The 19,611-nt window shown below is 39.5% G+C and overlaps 1 protein-coding gene across 1 annotated transcript in view; it reads left to right on the forward strand.

Moving 5' to 3' along the window:
* The window catches only part of LOC102785730 (chloride channel protein 2-like), a 211,472-nt gene that overhangs the window by 18,770 nt on the left and 173,091 nt on the right, over positions 1-19,611 (forward strand). The window lies entirely within an intron of this gene.

Below are 19,611 nucleotides of genomic sequence, written 5' to 3' on the forward strand. Positions count from 1 at the left end.
CTTATAATGAAAATTTAAAAAAAATCTCGTCCATGACCTGTGTAGTATGTTAACACTATTGGAAGTAAAAAAAAAAAAACTTGAACTCCAATTTTGAAAACACAACTTTCTTTTTTCTTTTTTATAAAGCTCTGACTTGTATTATGAGTCTGTGGTCTGGGAGAGAGTCCTGTAACTCTCTCTCTGCAAAATACAGTATATAAAGACCAATGTTGGGCAATTAATTATATAGTTACTTCTTCAAAAAAGTAACTGAGTTTTGCAAACAACAAAGTTTTCTGCAGCTGTTTACCTAAAATGCAGCCAAGGTGTTTTTTAAATAAACATTTCAAAAAATTTACAGAACAATCAGGTGTTCTACATCAAATCTGATGCCACACAAATTATTTGTGCCACTCCAAAACATAATTTCTTCCCACTATGAGATAAAGGAGAACAACAGCCTGATACCTGCAGGCCTGACAACAGGAGATGCATCACTCCTGTAACATCTGTAACATTCAGCAGTCGCCTCATTGTTCTGACACACACAACAAAACTATTGACTACACTACACACTAACTACACAATATTTGCGCTAAACGTGGCAAATCTCTCACATCTCAAAACACCCCTGTCACTTCTAAAATTCCACCCTCCCTAAACAACAAATGCCATGTTTTGATTGGTCGACACGGTACATTTTTCCACCAATAGGAAAGGGTGGGGATATTTGGTTTCGTTTTTGCTCACAGGCCGAGTGTTTTCAAGCGTTTTCCGTATAAAACGCTGCTTTTACCGTTTCTTCCCGCAGTAAATATAAACAACGATAGTATTCAGGAAGAAAACCAAACATTGCATATTTTTATCACAACTCTTGTTTTACGTGGCCTATCAACACAATTTAAAAACTGGTAGTCCACAAGTCCACATTTTTTTCGTCAATTGTTCCGTCTGTCCTGCTCACATCTCCAATGGTTGTACACGTTGTCATTAACGTGGCTTCACGTGACATCTTCATGACAAGTGAAATCTCCCACAGCAAGCTTAAACATGTGAGAGGTTGATCACGCAGAGAATCGCTGAGCGTTATGTGAGTGCGTGTGTAAAAGCAGCAGGATATATATTTTAGTTCTGCTGAGCCAAAGACAGGTCAGGACTCCTGACATTTCTTTGGAGGTGGAGGAACGCCAAAGTAATTGCTTAAAGGAGCTTCTTCGACATCTTTAAGAGTTCTAAACAAATGTCTGTCCTCCTCCAGAAAATCTTATGTACGCAAACACACGTTGCAACTTCTTATCTTGTGCGCGTTTTTTATTTTGACAGCGAATGCGCACCTGCGGACCACTTATGTGCAGCCCTGGTTATTTAGCTCGTCATATTGCAGCCACAGAAATTCTTTTGTCCATGAAACCATAAAGCTGCACTTTCTTTTTGCCTTATAGTCTGATTTGTCATAACTTTTCCGTTTTGTGGTAAGCTTTTCTTTGGCTGTCACTTCTTCACCCTGACCTGTCTTATTTGGCTCAGCAGAACTAAAATATATATCCTGCTGCTTTTACACACGCATTCACATAACGCTCAGCGATTCTCTGCGCTATCAACCTCTCACATGTTTAAGCTGCGGGAGATTTCACTTGTCATGTTTGCATAGTAAGCTAACGATTGATAAGACGATGTCAGAGGAATTGGTGCACAAATTATCATCACTCACCAATCAGTGCTGTCGCTCTCTATACACAGTTCGCGCGATTGCAAAGTGAAAGCAAAAAACAAGCGCAATTTCAAACGCAATTTCAAACGCATTTTCAGTATGTCACATATTGACAGTGGCTCACCGATGCCAATGACATAATTACCCAGCTACATTTCCGAAAGAATGCAAAAGCATTAACATATATTTTTCCTTCCAACGATAGCCCGACGGGCAGCGCAGAGATAGATTTTGGTAGCCCGACTGGAAAAATCGCTAGCCCCAGGACGTCGGGCTAGCGATTTTTCGAGCCCTGTATCTGATTGAGAAATCACTCATCTTTGGAAAAGAGAGTTTATTACAGAGAAATGTCTCTTTCCAAAATAAAAGCTATACTATACGCTTCTTCTGGGCTATACTCTCAGCAGCATATTAAACATATCAGGTCCCCATAAGGAGAATCATGTGCTAACGGCTGTTTAAATGACTCGGTAAAGTTTGTATGCGTGCTTGTTGTTTTGTCTGCTTCCACTTGTCTTTGCACTAGGATGCTGTCGGAGTAAATGTGCAGTCATATTCGTTGTGTTCCCACTAGTGCTGTCAGCGTTAATCTCATTGAAATGAGGTTAACGCCACAACACGGCTAATCTCCGTTAACGAGCTACCGCGTATAGCCCCGTGCGTGGGGCTGGACGACCAACACGTTAATGAGCTAACTGCGCTAACACACTAGTTCCCACCAATGTAATTGAGCATTGCGTGGCACATCCGACATACTGTTTTACTTTAGTCCATGACACGCTTACCTTCAGGGTCATACTTCACATGAAAACCAAAATAGTTCCAAACGCCAGATCTGAATGAGGGTGGGGGAGGTTCAATTTGCCATGTTGCAACGAGAGCTTAACTTGTCTCGCTAGCTTGCCCTGCGCTCAGTGAATCTGCGTTCGACTACTCCGCCTAGGCTGCACTGTCGAGCGCAGATCCACTGAGCGCTCAACACAGACAGCATCGTCAGAAGAAAAGTTGATAAAATAACTTAAAAATTTTGTATTGTTCGATACATATGCGTACCGAACCGAAAGCACTGTATCGAACGGTTCAATATCGATGGGGGGGGGGGGTTAAGCATTTTCTAAATACAGTGAGAAAACAGTAAAGAAAGGGGGAAAAAAGACACCTCTTTCCTATTGGTGGGAAAATGTACCATTTTGACCAATTAAAAAATAAGTCAACACGTGGGATTTGGTTGTTTAGACAGAGGGGAAAGTTTTGGGAGTGACGGTAACGGCAGCGAGACAGAGCGAGCGAGTGAGATAGCGAGTTTTTAGAAGTGGGAGATTTCTGACGTTTAGTGTGGAGTATGTCGTTAGTGTGTTGTGTTGTCTTGTGCAGTTAGTCTGTTTTGTAGTCGCTGTTTTGTTTTGTGTGTCAGTGAGGGCACTAATGAATGTCACAGAGGCACATTGCAGTGTAAACACTCTCACCAGGTAGAAAACCAGCGGAGTGATGCACCTCCTGTTGTCAGGCCAGCAGATTTATCCCTGTAGTGTTCTCCTCTGTCTTGTGGTGGACAAACTTTTTTTTACTGGCACACACAATTTGTGGAGCATCCTATTGCGAGACCTGATTGTTCTCTCATTTTAGTTAGAGTAATATTTTTAAATGGTTGTGCAAAATAAAATAAAAACGGCAGGTGTATTGGCTGCATTTTTAGATAAACAGTTGTATATGTTTACAAAATGTGTGCATAATTTTTCACCACCTGCATATGTGTTTGGAAAAAAAGGCTTTGATTTTGCCACCCCATTTGATTTCTTTGCCACTCTCATGCCACCCTATGAATTTCTCTAGATCCGCCCCTGGTTATAAGTAATGTTATATCTTATAAAGGTAACACCAAATGTGGTTTCATTCAGGCCTAATGTAGTGCTGATTGGACCGAGCAGATCTCCTGGTGCTCGCTGTTCTCCTGGTGCTCGCTGTTCTCCAGAACCTCCAGATGGTCAGTCTGCTGCTGCCTGAACACACTCTGAATTATTCATTTCGAGTTGTGTGACTCCCGTGGGTCCTGTCACACAAATAGACTTATAGCATTCTGTATGTCCTGGAAATGTGCAAACTTATATCATAAGTTATATATACTGTATAATAACTCTGGAATGTATGGAAGACAAAAAGTAAAAAATGAATAAAAACAAAATATAGAAATAAATGAAATAGTTAAGAATCAGAATCCTTGTGTTTCTACGTGTTTACTTCACTGTTTTGTCATTTCTGTCATAGAGTATCCATGTGTAAATGGGCTGGGCTAAAAAGGGATTTGGCAGGTAGGGGAAACCTAAGATTTAATGTAACAATTTCAGTATGATTAAAAGACTAATTTAGAAATAATAATAATAATTTGTGTTGTCAACTCCGACCTTTCCTTTTGTGAGGGTTACTGCTCTTTTTTAGATTTAGACAAGTATGCTTTCCAAACTTTATCCAGCTGTATTTACTGATGAATTTTATATATTTAAGTATATAATTTTGAAAAATGTAAATACATAAAAAATTTGAATCGGACAGTAAGTCTTTACATTTGAAAGTTTTGGTCAAAGCAAGAACAATATCTGCTTTTGACAGTTTTATTTAGATCATTCTCTGCTTTGAATATTTGACTTCTTTGACTCTATAAATGATGAGTGTTAAAATCTGTTTTTATTTGTTTTAGTGACTTAAAGTCAATAATCAGTGAAACAAATCCACAGTGGTTAAATCGGGAAACCATAACATTCAACAATATGTTGCTATGACACAGATGTTTTGTTTTGATCTCTGTATAATAATAATAATAATAATGGACTGGATTTATATAGCGCTTTTCAAGGCACCCAAAGCGCTTTACAATACCACTATTCATTCACTCTTGCATTCACACACTGGTGGAGGAAAGCTACGGTTGTAGCCACAGCTGCTCTGGGGCAGAATGACAGAGGCGAGGCTGCCATATCGCGCCATCGGCCCCTCTGGCCACCAAGTGTCTTGCCCAAGAACACAACGACCAGGAGAGAGAGCCCGGGGATCGAACCGGCAATCTTCCGGTTACAGATACGCTTCCCAACCCCGTGAGCCACGGTGGTGAACCACCCAGAGTACCCCAACTGTTCATCTGACATAAATCAAGCCACAACTTTTTGATTAGTCCCACGAACAAACCGAGAAGCTGAATCAACCACATAACCTGGTTGATGAAGTTGCAGCTGTGAAAAACTACTGTGTATACAAATGGTGAAGAACAAAAGAAAAATGTGTTTATGTGTGCATTGTGGTGTTCCATATGACAGCCACAGTGGTTTCACAATAGGTGAAATGAAATCTAGGCTTTAAGATAAGCTATTATTATTATTATTGTAATTACGACAGGACCAAAGGGGAAAACAAGGAGAGGTATGTAAAAAACCCGTAAAAAAGAGAGAGGTCACTTTGGATTGTGTTCCACAATATTTACAGTGTGTTTATTACTCCAGCATGCCCAGACATATCATCTGTTTTACTGAATACAATGATGATTCCCTGAGCCTAAATAAGACCCTTTTTGGCCTTAAACAAACAGAGGTTGTTCCCCTTTCTACCCCTACCCATGCACCTGACCAATGTTCCCTCTAAGCTGCGCGCGTGCGCAATTGCGCACTGCAGGCACGGTCTCTGCGCACAGAAAATCTGCGTTGCCCACAAAAAAAAAAAATCTAACCTGAATTGACATTAAAATTAAAACTTAAACAATTCTGTTTTGCAGTGTTAGTCAGTAAGTAACTGGCTGCTCCCGTATGGGATTAGAACGATGCCACCTTATCCCATAGTCCAGCCAATAATGCGATTCACATTCGTATATACGCAGCTAATCAACGTCGTTGACAGGCTATGACAGCGACTTTATGTGCCGACACCGGTGTTTTAGCTAGCAAAGCGGCGTGTCTGATGTGGAGTGAAGCCACGTTAATGACAACGTGTGCAACCATTGGAGATGTGAGCAGGACAGACGGAACAATTGATGGAAAAAGTGTGGACTTTATACGTAAAACAAGAGTTATGATAAAAATATCTGCAATGTTTGATTTTCTTCCTGAATACTATCGTTGTTTATATTTACTGCGGGAAGAAATGATAAAAACGGCGTTTTATAAGGAAAGCGCTTAAAAACACTCTCCGCCTGTGAGCAAAAACAAAACCCACCCTTTCCTATTGGTCGAAAAAAGTACCATGTCGACCAATCAAAAATGATATGGCAACATGGCATTTAGTAGTTTAGGAAGAGGGAAGTTTTAGGAGTGACAGCGGTGTTTTGAGATCTGAGAGATTTGCAACGTTTAGCGCAAATCTTGTGTAGTTAGTGTGTAGTGTAGTCAATAGTTTTGTTGTGTGTGTCAGAACAATGAGGCGACTGCTGAATGTTACAGGTGTTACAGCAGTGATGCATCTCCTGTTGTCAGGCCTGCAGGTATCAGGCTGTTGTTCTCCTTTATCTCATAGTGGGCAGAAATTATGTTTTGGAGTGGCACAAATAATTTGTGTGGCATCAGATTTGATGCAGAACACCTGATTGTTCTGTAAATTTTTTGAAATGTTTATTTAAAAAAACACCTTGGCTGCATTTTTAGGTAAACAGCTGCAAAAACCTTTGTTTTTTGCATAGCTCAGTTACTTTTTTGAAGAAGTAACTATATAATTAATTGCCCAACATTGGTCATTATATACTGTATTTTGCAGACAGAGAGTTACAGGACTCTCTCTCAGACCATAGACTCAGAGCTTTCAGTCAGAGCTTTATAAAAATAATAAAAATAAAACAGAAAGTTGTGTTTTCAAAATTGGAGTTCAAGTTATTTTTTTTTACTTCCAATAGTGTTAACATACTACACAGGTCATGAACAAAAAACAAACTAGAGGGAACATTGCACCTGACCATCACCTGTGAGGTTGTAGAGGGTTGAGAATCGCTAGGTGAATCATATGTGTCATATCTAAAGAACAAAAAACATCAACCACCACTTGTCTACTGAGAAAAACTTTTTTAGCATTGTTAATGGTGCACGCCCACATGCAATATCCTTCCAAGTGTGTAAAATGCAAACCTTTGTATCCCCAGGTCCAGTTTTGAGAAGCTGTTGATTGCTTCGGCAATCCAAACATTGTCTTCTAGTTTCACGTGGATGTAAGAGGACAGGTTTTTTTGTCCCTTTGTTGTTTTTACTACAAGTTTCATTTACCAGAGAAACACATATTCAAACAAGAATTTTTTTTTCCTATACCTATGTTTTGTCTACCGTTCTCATATATTTACACTCAGATGTATCAGGGGGAGTTTCAGGATCAGTATCTTGCAGTAGCTCGAAGAACCCTTGGAGACAGAAGCCACTGGGATTGAACCACCAACCAACATTTGGACTAGGAGTTAGCTAATCAGTAGACTGAATATTAGGTTTTTTTCATCCATCCATCCTCTTCCACTTACTCGGCTCAGAGTCATGGGAGGCAGGAACCTATCCTAACTCCCATAGGACGAGAAACTGGGTACACCCTGGGTTGCAAGTCACAGGTCAAACACAGAGAGACAGACAACAATTCATGTACACCTTTACACTTATGGGAAATTTAGAATTGTCAATTAACCCAACCCTACTAATTGCATGTCTTTGGACTGTGGAATTAAACTGGAGTACCCGGAAAGAATATGCAAACTCCAGAATATGATGTTCCTTAGCAGACTGGAGAGATGTAGTATATCACCATTCTGTCATATTTTGTGAAGATTTTCTCAGAGATTAATCAGAACATGGAACAACCTATATATAGTCAGATGTTCATTAGATATGCAGAATATAAATTATATGTGTACGCTGTGAATCCAACAAAAGGGGTCACTGTTGCAGTGTTACCACTGTGTGAATGAGCCTAATTGTTGCAACCACAGAACAACACACAACACACTCCACTGTTGCAAATGATCTATTGTCCGGCAGTCCTTTGAGCAGCTTTTTAGATACACCAAGAGAAACCACACATGGCTGCAGGATGTTTTTGAGTTCTGCACATGCTGCGAGGAGGATAAGGAGGTCCTCTAAGCCTCAAAGATCGCAAGTTTGATTTCGCTGGTTATTAACACAGAGAGAAAGACATAAAAGTGTCAAGACTGAGACAAACAACATCACATGCTAGCGGAGAGCAGCTTTGCATGAAATGGGCTCTACTATAGCACACTTACACTCACACAATATGTATGCACAAACACACTCATTCAAACCAAGAATAAACAAATTAAGGGGTGGAGGATGCATTATGGCCCTTTAAAGTCAGAGAAGGTCAGCGGAGAGGAATAATAAAGTTTTAAGTGGAAATATCACACTTAAAAGAAAGTGTGCACGCAAATGCTCCATTCAAAAATAAATACAAGAATAAAAACCACACAAATATGAAAAATTTTTGTTTTAAAAAAAAAAGCAGCAGCATCCACAGCTGTGAGACATGTGTTTAGAATCTTTTTAATTGGTTTACCGCACATCAGATCCTCGTGGGTGAGAGCGGAACAAAGCTTGAAGGGATAATAATACTCAGAAAAGTGATGACCTTTTTAAAGGCTAACAAACTTATACAGTGGTTTAAAACAGAGGGTTTATGACGGTTTTACTTATGAAATACAGGTAAAGAATAGCTGTCGCAATTTATTGATGAAAAGGGTTCAGATATAAATTCCATTATTCCTTTATTTTTTCATATGTTTCTGTCAGGTTTACACACTGAAACTAACAGTTAACTATTGGTGCTTCACTTACATTAGGTATGTATGTATGTATGTATGTATAGATAGATAGATAGATAGATAGATAGCAATTTGGCCATTGAAGTTACTGCTTTTGTTAGGGAGGATTGGTTTGTTGTTGTGTGCAATATTAAAAAAAAAGTTATTTAAAAAACAAAAATAATTTAATATGAAGGCAATATGAGCAGAGAGTACAAACATGTGGAGGGATTGGCTGTGTTAGTTCAGTGAGAGAGTTGTTGGTAAAGGAAACGATTTTCACTATTAGTCAAAAACTAATGTTTATACGTATGTCTGCATTTTTATTTTGTTAAATACAAACAAAATTATAGCAGAAGTGCGGCCAGAAAGAGGGTACTAATTTGCTTATTTGGTAGTTCAATGAAAGGCTTCAATTAGTTAAGAGAAGAAAAAAAAATGTTTTTAAGGTAGGACTGTAAACATTAAACATCTCATATTTCTAATTTTATCTCTTTGTTTTATTTTATTTTTATAATTATCATCGTTCAAAGAAAAAGACAGCGGACTCTTTGAAGTGCACTTCACAAATGTCTGGTAAATTTACATTTAAAAGTTAAAAAAAAAAATCTATTTACAATCATAAAGTTGCTAATTATGATCAATATTGATATATACTATAAATAAACATTAATGATACAATAAGATGAAGTTTTCTTGGTGGATGTTTGAGAGTTTTTCTGAATAAAATTCTGGAGCAGTGAAGTAGAGGTATAAAGCAGAATAAAATCCAAGATCCAGCTACCAGAAAACCCCACTTGTAGTCCAATGACAGATGTATAACAGTAGGCACTTGCAGGCTATTGGAGAGCAGCAGACCTGCTGGAGGATGCCAGGTGTGTCTTTCACAGAAGTCAAAAGAGGATTAGAAAGAGTGAAATGTGGTGGTTTTTCCTGCTACCAAACTGATTCGTCTTATTGACACAGATTGTGTGGAAAGGAGAAATCTGGTGAAGGGCAGAGCCGTCGCAACTGAGCACCTCCTGTCACAAAAGGTGCTCAGGCCTCCGCTTCTCCCACTGACCAGTTCTGTTGTGCAAGACACTGAGCATTTAGCCAGCATTTGGTTTAACCATTAGACTCAGAGACGCTGAGTGTTCCTGCCACAGTGTTCGAAGCTTTCTTTGTGTTCTAACAGAATATGATTATTCAAAAACACGCAAACACATACAAACACTAATTGCGTAAAAAGGAAATTACCAGCAAATTGTTCAAGTGCTTGGGTGCCAGCTTTCTAATTCAGTGTTCTGTAGGTGTGTTTACCGCTTCTCGGCCAAATCTGTCACACTTACATGCCTCCAGCAAACAAGCTGTCGCACAGTCAAATAATAGCCATGAGCTTTTGCATTAGCACTTGTGAGTGATGGCTTTTACGTTAATATGGGTGTGACAAACACATGTTTTGTGCATTAAATAGAAGAGAAAACAAGAATGGAAAAACAGGGCATTAAGCCTTTGTTTATTTGTCTTTAGATTTTATTCCTTGAGTTTGGTATTCGCACTTGACTAACATCAAGTATTTTTCCATCTCTCGTGCTTTGGTCTCAGTTGACATTGGGGGTCAACTTTTCTTCCAAATAACAAAAAATTCTTTCCATTTCTTCTTTTCCTACATTGTCAAAGTTGATCATTAGAATAGCAGACATGTACAGTTAAGTCCATAAATATTTGGTTCTGTAAATTATCACAATGAATTTGAAACAAATTAGATGCAGTTAAAGTGCAGACTTTTAGTGAGCTGAACAAAAGGATTGCATGAAAATGTGAGGACTAAATTATTTTTAACACAATCCCTTCATTTCAAGGGATCTAAAGTAATTGCACAAATTAAATAACTGAAAATAAAATGTTCATGTCTAATACTTGGTTGAAAACATTTGCTGGCAATGAAAGCCTGAGGTCTTGAACTCATGGAAATCACCAGATGCTGGTTTTCCTCCTTTTTAATGCTCTGCCAGGCCTTTACTGCAGCACCTTTCAGTTGTTGTTTGTTTGTGGGACTTTCTGTCTGAAGTTTAGTCTTCAACAAGTAAAATGCATGCTCAACTGGGTTAAGATCAGGTGACTTGACAGTTGAAGAAAATTTTTTTTTTTCTTTTGCTTTAATAAACTCCTGGGTTGCTTTGGCTGTATGTTTTGGGTAATTGTCCATCTGTATTATGACTGTATGTCTCTGAACACCTTAGAATTAATTACCTTCTGTCCTGTGTAACATCATCAGTTGTCATGATCAGGCTGTGTGCAGGCAGGAGAGGACCCAAATGCAAACTCACGGGAAAACAGGACTGAACTCAAAATACAGCTTTATAGCTGACAGAGGATAAAGGCGATACAAAATAATATGAAACTAAACTGGGAAGTACTAAGGAACTGACTCAGGAAACACACGGCGGGGCACACAGTCATGAGGGAGGGCGCGACACAGAACTGAGGGAGATGCAGACATAAATACACAGAGGGTTAATGAGGGAAGTGGGAGCACACGGGGAACACAGGTGACACTGATAATCACAACAAGACACGGCAGGAGTAAATGCAGCACTGACGGGAGACTGTCAAAGTATAACAGGAAGTACACAGAGGTTCAGACAGGAGGAGAGAGAGCACGGACATAACGGGCTGGGGAAAACATGGAATAAAACACAAGGAGGGGAAACAAGGGTTCACAGATGCACAGAGGGGCACACAGGGGGTAACCAAATAAGGAACATCTTAACTAAACAACCTAGGAACCAAGGCATAAATAAAGAACAAAATACAAAACACACGAAAACTAAGAATACTGGGCCATGATGGCCCAGGACCATGACAATCAGTAAACACTAGTGTCCCAGTGCCACTGTGAGCCATGCACACCCAAGCCTACCTTGGTCATTGTAGGTTTGCTTATAATAATCAGTCCGCTGTAACTGTATGCCAGCCGTTTATTAGCAGCCAACATGAACGTTCGTACACTCGTAACAGGAAGTACTGTCATAGGCAAGTTAGAACCATAGCAACATATGCTGGAAACCTCCGTAACAGCAGCAACGGCAGGCAGTATAGACAAGGATAACATTACTGTTATCTACATCCCTCTTTTCATTCTTTTTTTTTCTCTTTTAGTTTTGCACTTCTTAGGCAAACCCAAATCAAACAACATCACTGTAATGGAAGAACTTATCAGGTTATGGATTACACAAAAAATAAAGGTTCAAATGTCAAATGAAATTCACGGTAATCATTGTCATAAATGCAAAAAAATATGCAACAACATAACATGAGAAAAAACACATTTCAAAATAGAAAATACAGCATCAGTGTGCTTAGACACTCTACCAGATCTGGTTCGGTACAAGTTGTCATCAGAGCGTACTTGGCATTTTGTAGGTGTGATCACTTGTTCGGACTGTTTTGTGCCAAGTTGTGGTGGGTCAAGTTGAACTTGAATTGTTTCATGTTTGTTGGTTTGTGCTTTATTGGGTTCACTTTCATCCGCTCGTCGAGATGTGTCCAGTTCATTTTGTGTTGTAGCGAGCTTCACAGACAGAAGATGTTGTCTTTGCGCCTGTATTCCTTTCCATCCGACTCAACTACATAACAGCGAGGTTCAGCACATACCTTACTTACAACTCCAATCTTGTCATGTCCTCTCTGTGTTTGTAATCTCACCACCTGGTTTGGTGTTAATGGATTGAGCAGCTTGCTGGTTCAAATAGAAATCAGTTCCATCTCTTTTTGATGTTTCAAGGAGTCTTTTAGCACTCCGGACATGTACAAATCCCCTGTGTGTGGCAAACTCACGAAAGGTCTGGCTGGTGAACTGGGTGCCATTGTCTGAGTACAGTTTCTGTGGTATCCCATGTACTGAGAAGTGGCGTTTGAGTTTGTTAATGACTGAGGCAAATGTTAGGTTTTCAAGTTTATCTATTTCAAACCATCCAGAATACAAATCCATGAGCACAAGGTAGTGGCAGTTGTCCCATTCGAATATGTCGAATGACTTGGTGTAGTTTCAGGGGTTGTTTTTGTTGGTGAGGCTGTATGTAGGTGTCATGTAGTGATGCTGGAATGATGGCTCTGTTGCCTTTCATAATGACATTGTTGTCGATTATTAGTTCATTGTGGTAGCTGAAGAATGGTTTGATTTCTATAGGTACACTACTCACTTGTTTTGGCCACCCCTGCTGGATGTAACGAGCAAGTGTCTGTAGAGTAGCGTCCTTCGAGGTGTGTTCGGCAAGCTCTTGTAGGCGTGAGACGAGCTGAAGTGACATCACCTTGAAGTCGCGCCCCTCTTCCTTTAGAGGTTGCTCATCCAGCGTTGGTGTGCAAGAGAGTGTGTCTGCAATGGAAAGGTGTTTGCCTTTCTTGTATACAAGAGTCAAGTTGAACTTTTGTAATCGTAGCATCATGTGCTGTAGCCATGCCAGAACTGTGTGGAAAGGTTTGTTTTGGATTGTGACCAAAGGCTGGTGGTCAGTTTCAATCACCACTGGCTTTCCGTAGATGTAGTCATAAAACCTGTAACATGCGAACACTACAGCTAATAACTCCTTCTCTGAGCGTACCTTCTCTCTGTTTGAGTTAAAGTTCTTGATGCATACGCCACAGATTTGTCGTCCTGAAGGCATGCAGCTCCCAGACCATGCTGCGAAGCATCACATGTGAGAATCACTGTTTTGTGCATGTCATAGTATTGAAGTACTGGTGGGCTAGTGAGGCATGCTTTAAGTTTGTTGAAAGCATCCTGCTGATGTTGAGTTCAGCTCCACACCACATCCTTGTGAAGCAACTGACGAAGTGGTGCTGACAGTTCACTTAAGTTTGGGATGAACTTGCCCAGGTAATTCATCATTCCCAGGAAATGCTGGGCTGACTCTTGTTCTCTGGTGGTGGCATTTCATTGATTGCGGTGATTTTAGTTGGATCTGCTTTTAGTCCTTTGTCAGTGAATATTTGTCCCACGTAACTCACTTGTTTAAGTCTGAACTTGCACTTTTTTGGATTCAGTCTGAGTTTTACTTGTCTGGCCCGCTCCAGGACTTCAAATTTTTGTCATGCTCCTCTATTCCTTTGCCTCCCACTAGGATGTCGTCCACAGTCACTGCGCATCCCATGAATATCTGTTCCATGGCTCTCTGGAAGACTTCAGAAGCGGTGTTGATGCCAAAGGGCACCCTCACGAATTTGAATTTGCCGAAAGGTGTTGCAAATGTAGTGAGAAGAGATGAGGCAGGATCTAGTTTGATTTGCTAGAAGGAGCTCTGAGGAGGACTGTGAAGATGGTTGCTCCAGACATATGAGCAGCTACTTCCTCCACAGTTCGCATGGGATGGTGAGGTCATATTAGTGCCTTGTTCAGATCCTGTGGATCAATGCAGATACGAACATCATCTGTATTCTTTTTGTGTGTTGCGACCATGTTGGATAGCCATTCTGTGGGCTCCTCCACTGGTTCAATTACTCCCAAGGCCTGCATTCTTTGGAGTTCCTCTTTAACTCTTTTCTGCATGGGAACAGGAACGCGCCTTGGAGGGTTGACGACAGGTGACACGTTTGGAGTGAGTTTCATTGAGTAGGTTACAATAAGTCACCAACTTCATCTTTAAACAGGTCTATGTATTCGTGAAACATTTTCTGTGCCAGTGTCTCATCCTGATCTGTGTCAACATGGTAGACTTCATTGCTGAAACTAACCAGTTTCATTAGCACACTGTCCTTTAATCCGATAATGGATTGGACATCGTGTTTTACAACTTGGAATTGCAGGTCATTGCAGGTTGTTGCTTTCGGAGGCACGAAGATCAAGTCCTAGGCATAGTTCCTCTCAAGTGCAAGCTAGCTGGACAGTTATCTGTCCTTGACTCTGTGGGGGTCAAAGTTTGCAGAACTATGAACGCAGCTGGAATCCACAGCTGTGCGTGTTCATGGAACTTGCATTTTCACCTGCTGGACATCACTACCTGACAAGTTTAACTGTCTTCAGAACATTGCAGAGGCCTTATTGACAGTATTTGGCTCTACATATCTGTGTGAGCAGATTTTCTCTCACATGAGTGTCCTCAGGTAGCCGTCTGAATGCTGGACACTCGGAGACCTGTGTCTCTGAGTGGGAGAGGATAGATCACATTAACATGTGTATCTCTGTATTAACAAACATGCCATATTGGCCCAGTTTATTTTTCTTATCATTGTTGTGAGGAGACCATAAATAGCATTTGCATTTTCTGTTGTACAGTTCATTTGCTGTTCTTGTTATGGATAAAAAGTGTATTTTTTTGTTTCCAAATAGCTGATAACTATTCGCTGATAGCTGCCAACATCTGTGAACAAATATAATTCTATAAAGTTGTTCTATGTAGTGTGTAACTGTTAATATAGAGCGTTATTAAATTTATTGCTAATGCAGTCATATGGCACACTGACTGCTGAGGAAATTTTAGATGGCACTCATCATCAGAAAGGTTGCCTACCCCTGATTTAGACTAAGGTAAAAGGAACACGAGGATATTCAGATAAGGTTGTTCTAAACAGAGAGACTGAGAGAGAGAGAGCGGAAACAGCAGTTCCAGCTTTATTATTTAATATGGTTGAAGAATGGCAAATAAAAAGAGTGCAAAAACAAAAAAGATGAATTCTTGAAATCTTTCAAAGACATATCTCAATAAAAGACTGAAAGTTATGTTTCCATTTTCGTCAGCAACAATAGAAATGAAGAAAAATTATTCAGATGTTTACGTGATAGCCAGATACAATATGGACATCGGACAAGATTCTACATACACTGTTTAGACTGAATTTGGACCTAGCCCCAAATCTTGTTCTGTGTAAAATTATATACCTGTACATGGCAGCAAAATCTCTGAACTGGAAAAATGTGACTTAAATCAGCAAGTTTCACTAAGTTTTAATAATGCATTTCCATCAAGGTACTACAGGGGCAATATTTGGAGAAAGATGCATAATGGTGATCAGAGAAAAACTGCTCTTCTTGAGGGTAACATATTTAATTTGCAGACTTTTAATGACAAAATAAACCTTGATAAACTTTGTGGTCTCCTTAAGAACAATGTGCAAATTATTTCAGACTAGCTGCCTCATCATTTATGTCATGGTCATAGGTCTTTGACCCAGTGTTTGGAGTTTTTGTGTGAGTTTCCATTCTCAGTTTTAGTTTTGTTATCCTTTGTTTGTTGTTGTTCTTGTTTTGAGTTTGCCTGTTATCCCTGTTTCAGTTTATTCTGCCTCTTTGACTTCTTTCCGGCTGGATGTTGTTCCTTTGGACTATGTAACCTAAAAAGCAATCATTAAACGTACAATACGTTTCAATTTCACCCATCTGTGTCAGAGTCTGCATTTCATGACAGTTTAGCCAACCCTCCTCAAAACAGATTAATATAACAAAAAAGGGACATAGCCACCGTTTTGGTGCGTGGCGTGCTGTTTTAAAGGCTCCAGTTTTGTTTTTCAGCTGTCACCATTTTCAGACCTGTGACTCCTTTCAGCTCTTGCTAACAAACATGCACTTTGGATGACAACTAGACAAATATAACTGCACAAGTGGTTGATTTTCTTTTTCAATCTCTATATACAACCATTGCTTTGTGAAAGTATTCTGGACGCTCTCAAATACAACAAGTGAACCAGGCAGAACCAGAGACCCAGAGGCATTACTTATACTCCAGATGCCCTAGAAATACCTCGGTTCACTCTGATTAGAGATGGAGGATGTAGTAGGGAAGATAGATCCCTCAATAAATGTTTTGTGCCATCACTGCCCAGATCTGGATAAGTGGTAGAAAATAGATGGACGACTGCTGTTGATCAGCTGGTGTTTCTGCTTATCACATACCTCCAGTCATTTTCCATTGTGAGTCATGAGTTTCAAGAATGTGAACCCTTGCGTAACCTTAAAAACAGCAGCTCCACAAGATAGAAGCTGAATCTACAAAGGTTGTCGCTTTCAAACAAGATTCACACAAAGCAGTGCTATTCTAATGATTAACCTCTTCTGTCCAACAGCAGTGAGCTCAAGTGTGTATTTTTGTAGAGTTTCATCTCAGGTTGGACTCCCTGCTGACAGCTATGAATAGGTTCCTAGTATTTGTTTCACATCACTGCAAAAGAACATCAAACACCTGAGTTTCTCAGTATCAGGTTTCTGAAGACAAATTAAATCTAACACATTATTGACCTCAGGAAGAGTTATCTTTGTTCGACTGGATATCAGTTGATATCTTTAGAATGGTTAACCTCTGCACATGAAAAGGTTTGTTCAAGTGATACCGAGTGAGAGTGAGCTTAACAGGGAAAGGGGAGCACAAAGAAATACTTTTCTTTCTTATTCTCATTTACAATGTCTCGCTTTTAATAAATAATTATCTGAATCTTACAACCAAAGTTTTTATCTGATGTAAAATGCATAGAAATCATACATATACCAACAAGACAGTGCACATCACTGTCACAACAGCGTTTGTTTTCATTCAAAGGCTTTATGGCTTTCCCTATAATACCTGGTTGGCCGGTCTCTAGTCAAAGTGCCTAGGCCCATTTTTTTGTCCCAGTCCAGCCCTGGGCACGACACACAGTGAATTAATCTGAGAAGGTGCATTAAAAAATAAATGGCTGGTCCAGTGGTGCACATCGCAAATTAGCTCACATACACACATTGTTGTGCTGCTTCTTAATGACGGTATCTTAGCTAACAACCCCAACTACCAGATTCAACTTGTAATTGGCTAAAAATAACTTAGCCTACCGGTGAGAGGGACGTTGCTAGCTGGCAGTTTTTGCAAGCGATGTTGAAATTTCCACATTCCAACACTTCAAATGCTTTAGGAGCTCAGTGCAGCATCAGCACCGTGGAAATACACGGCTACATCCGTAGACTCGAGACAGAATTCACAATGTGTTTTCAGGACTTTCAGGCGTATGGACCAATGTTTTTTTTTTCTGATCAAACCAGAAAGCTTTAATGAGCAGCTGGATTTGTCTCACATTAACTGGCTGAGTTAATGCCAGTTAATGCGACATCAAAATGCAGCTGATTGAAGTGAAAACCTCGACTCTGTGGGGGTCAAAGTTTGCAGAACTATGAACGCAGCTGGAATCCATAGCTGTGCGTGTTCATGGAGCTTGCATTTTCACCTGCTGGACATCACTACCTGACAAGTTTAACTGTCTTCAGAACATTGCTGTATAGCATACAATTAAACAAAATTCGCTAATTTCTAAAGACCCTGACTGATGGCAAGATGGTTAATGAAGGCAGAAATGGATCACTCCCTTGTGCAGCGCAAACAACAAAGACCTAGTGCTTCAGCTGATTCACCACCTAAAGAAAACAATAACAAGGAAATATTTAATAGTCAGTACTGTGAAAGCAACCTGTCTTATAGGTTTAGACAGACTGGAGATTTTATGAGCTCGCAGCTTGAGAGTACCATCTGTTGAGAGAAGCTTTCTTATCCTAACATGGTAACACCAGCTAAAAAGGCAAAAAAAAAGGCACTGCTATTGCTCACTGGGGTAAGCAGGTGATTGCTGGGTTTGAATCTACCCCAAAGCCAAATTCTCTGTCTCCAAGCATTCATTACGTCTCCCACATTGAAAAAAAAAAAACCAAAAAACATACAACTGTTACAGACGTTTCCTCTCCCCAAGGAATATAAAATATAAAAAAAAATATAAAACATAAATCTGAATTGGGGTAGAAAATTGGTTTTATTGTTTTAAAAAAGAAAAAGTCAACGGTAATTTGAACCCTCAAAGTTGGCTAGCTTGGTGGGTTCAAAATGGTAATCCAATGGTGTGGTCCTATTGGTTACATCTACACAGAAGGCGATGTAAATTTGTCGACAAGTATTTGATGCGACTGCTGATGAGAGAGCACGATACCGGTGACTCACAGATAACCTGCCAGCAAATACATTAGAGGGTTACCTGGGTAGCCACAGGCTGGAATGTCCAATAGAGACTAACCATCACCTTCAAAGTGATACATGATGAGTGAATCCCTCATTGTCATCCTTGTGTTGATGCAGCGTCATAGTTAAAGTTCTAGCATCCTGGCATGCAAACATGTCTGCACTGGCAACATATTGATGTTTGCAACATTTGGAATTGTTCTTTTTTTATAATATGAACCATTTTAGTTTTCTACTTTAGCATGTTAGCATTTGTGCTAGCAAGTAACAAATACTAAGAAAATATACAGAATGTTATTAGATTTGAATAAACTAGCTTGCTGTGTCTGTAAATATTAAGTATAAAACAATGGCAAAATAAAATTACACTTCCTCCTGGCATCAGAAAATGGAAAAAGGATTAAATTACATAATCTTAAAGATTTTAATGAACTGCTCCAAATTTTACTCTCGCTGGCAGTGTAGCTTTGTGAAAATGTCATATCTTTCATCCCTTAAAACAGAGTGAAATGCATCAGTCAGATGGACTACCATAAGGCAGGGTATATTAAGGCACTGTCAGTATTGACAGGTCAGCTGGTATAATTATGGTATAATACTTCACTAAAGCCTCAAATACTGTAGTAAATATGTGGCAAAACCATCAGATAGATCGCATTAGGTCACCATGAATTATATCTTCAGATAGTCACTTAAACACAAATTTTTTGAAAGTGCGGTTAGAGGCCAAACAAATCTTCAGAGGTTTTCAGCTACCTTATCAAATACATTTAAATGGAAAACAATATTAAATGGAAACTTTCACCACAAGGTTGTAGCATTTTACCAAAAACATTAAGTGTAGTTGTCCACCCCAACCAGGATTACATACTTCTATGTACTTTTAAAATTATTTACTTCCTAACAGACGATTTCTACCTAACCTAATGCTTCTAAACTGCATCATCTCTGGTCTTGTACCTACAGGCTAAACAGTAACACAAATTAGGTACAAATTCTGGACTCGATGTGGTTCCAGTTCATATTACATGAGAATACAGCCTGACAATGTTTTAACTTTAGCTGACATCTCTGCGATGCGATACATCAGGGTTTAAGCAACCTTTAAAGATTGGGTCATGTCAGGGAAAAATTTGCATTAATCATACTTAAAAAAAAAAAAAAAGATGGATTCATCTGTGTCAGAGATATTTCAGAGATTGCATTCC

This window comes from Neolamprologus brichardi, chromosome 14 (assembly GCF_056152115.1).
Source record: "Neolamprologus brichardi isolate AB-2024 chromosome 14, ASM5615211v1, whole genome shotgun sequence".
NCBI lineage: Eukaryota > Metazoa > Chordata > Actinopteri > Cichliformes > Cichlidae > Neolamprologus > Neolamprologus brichardi.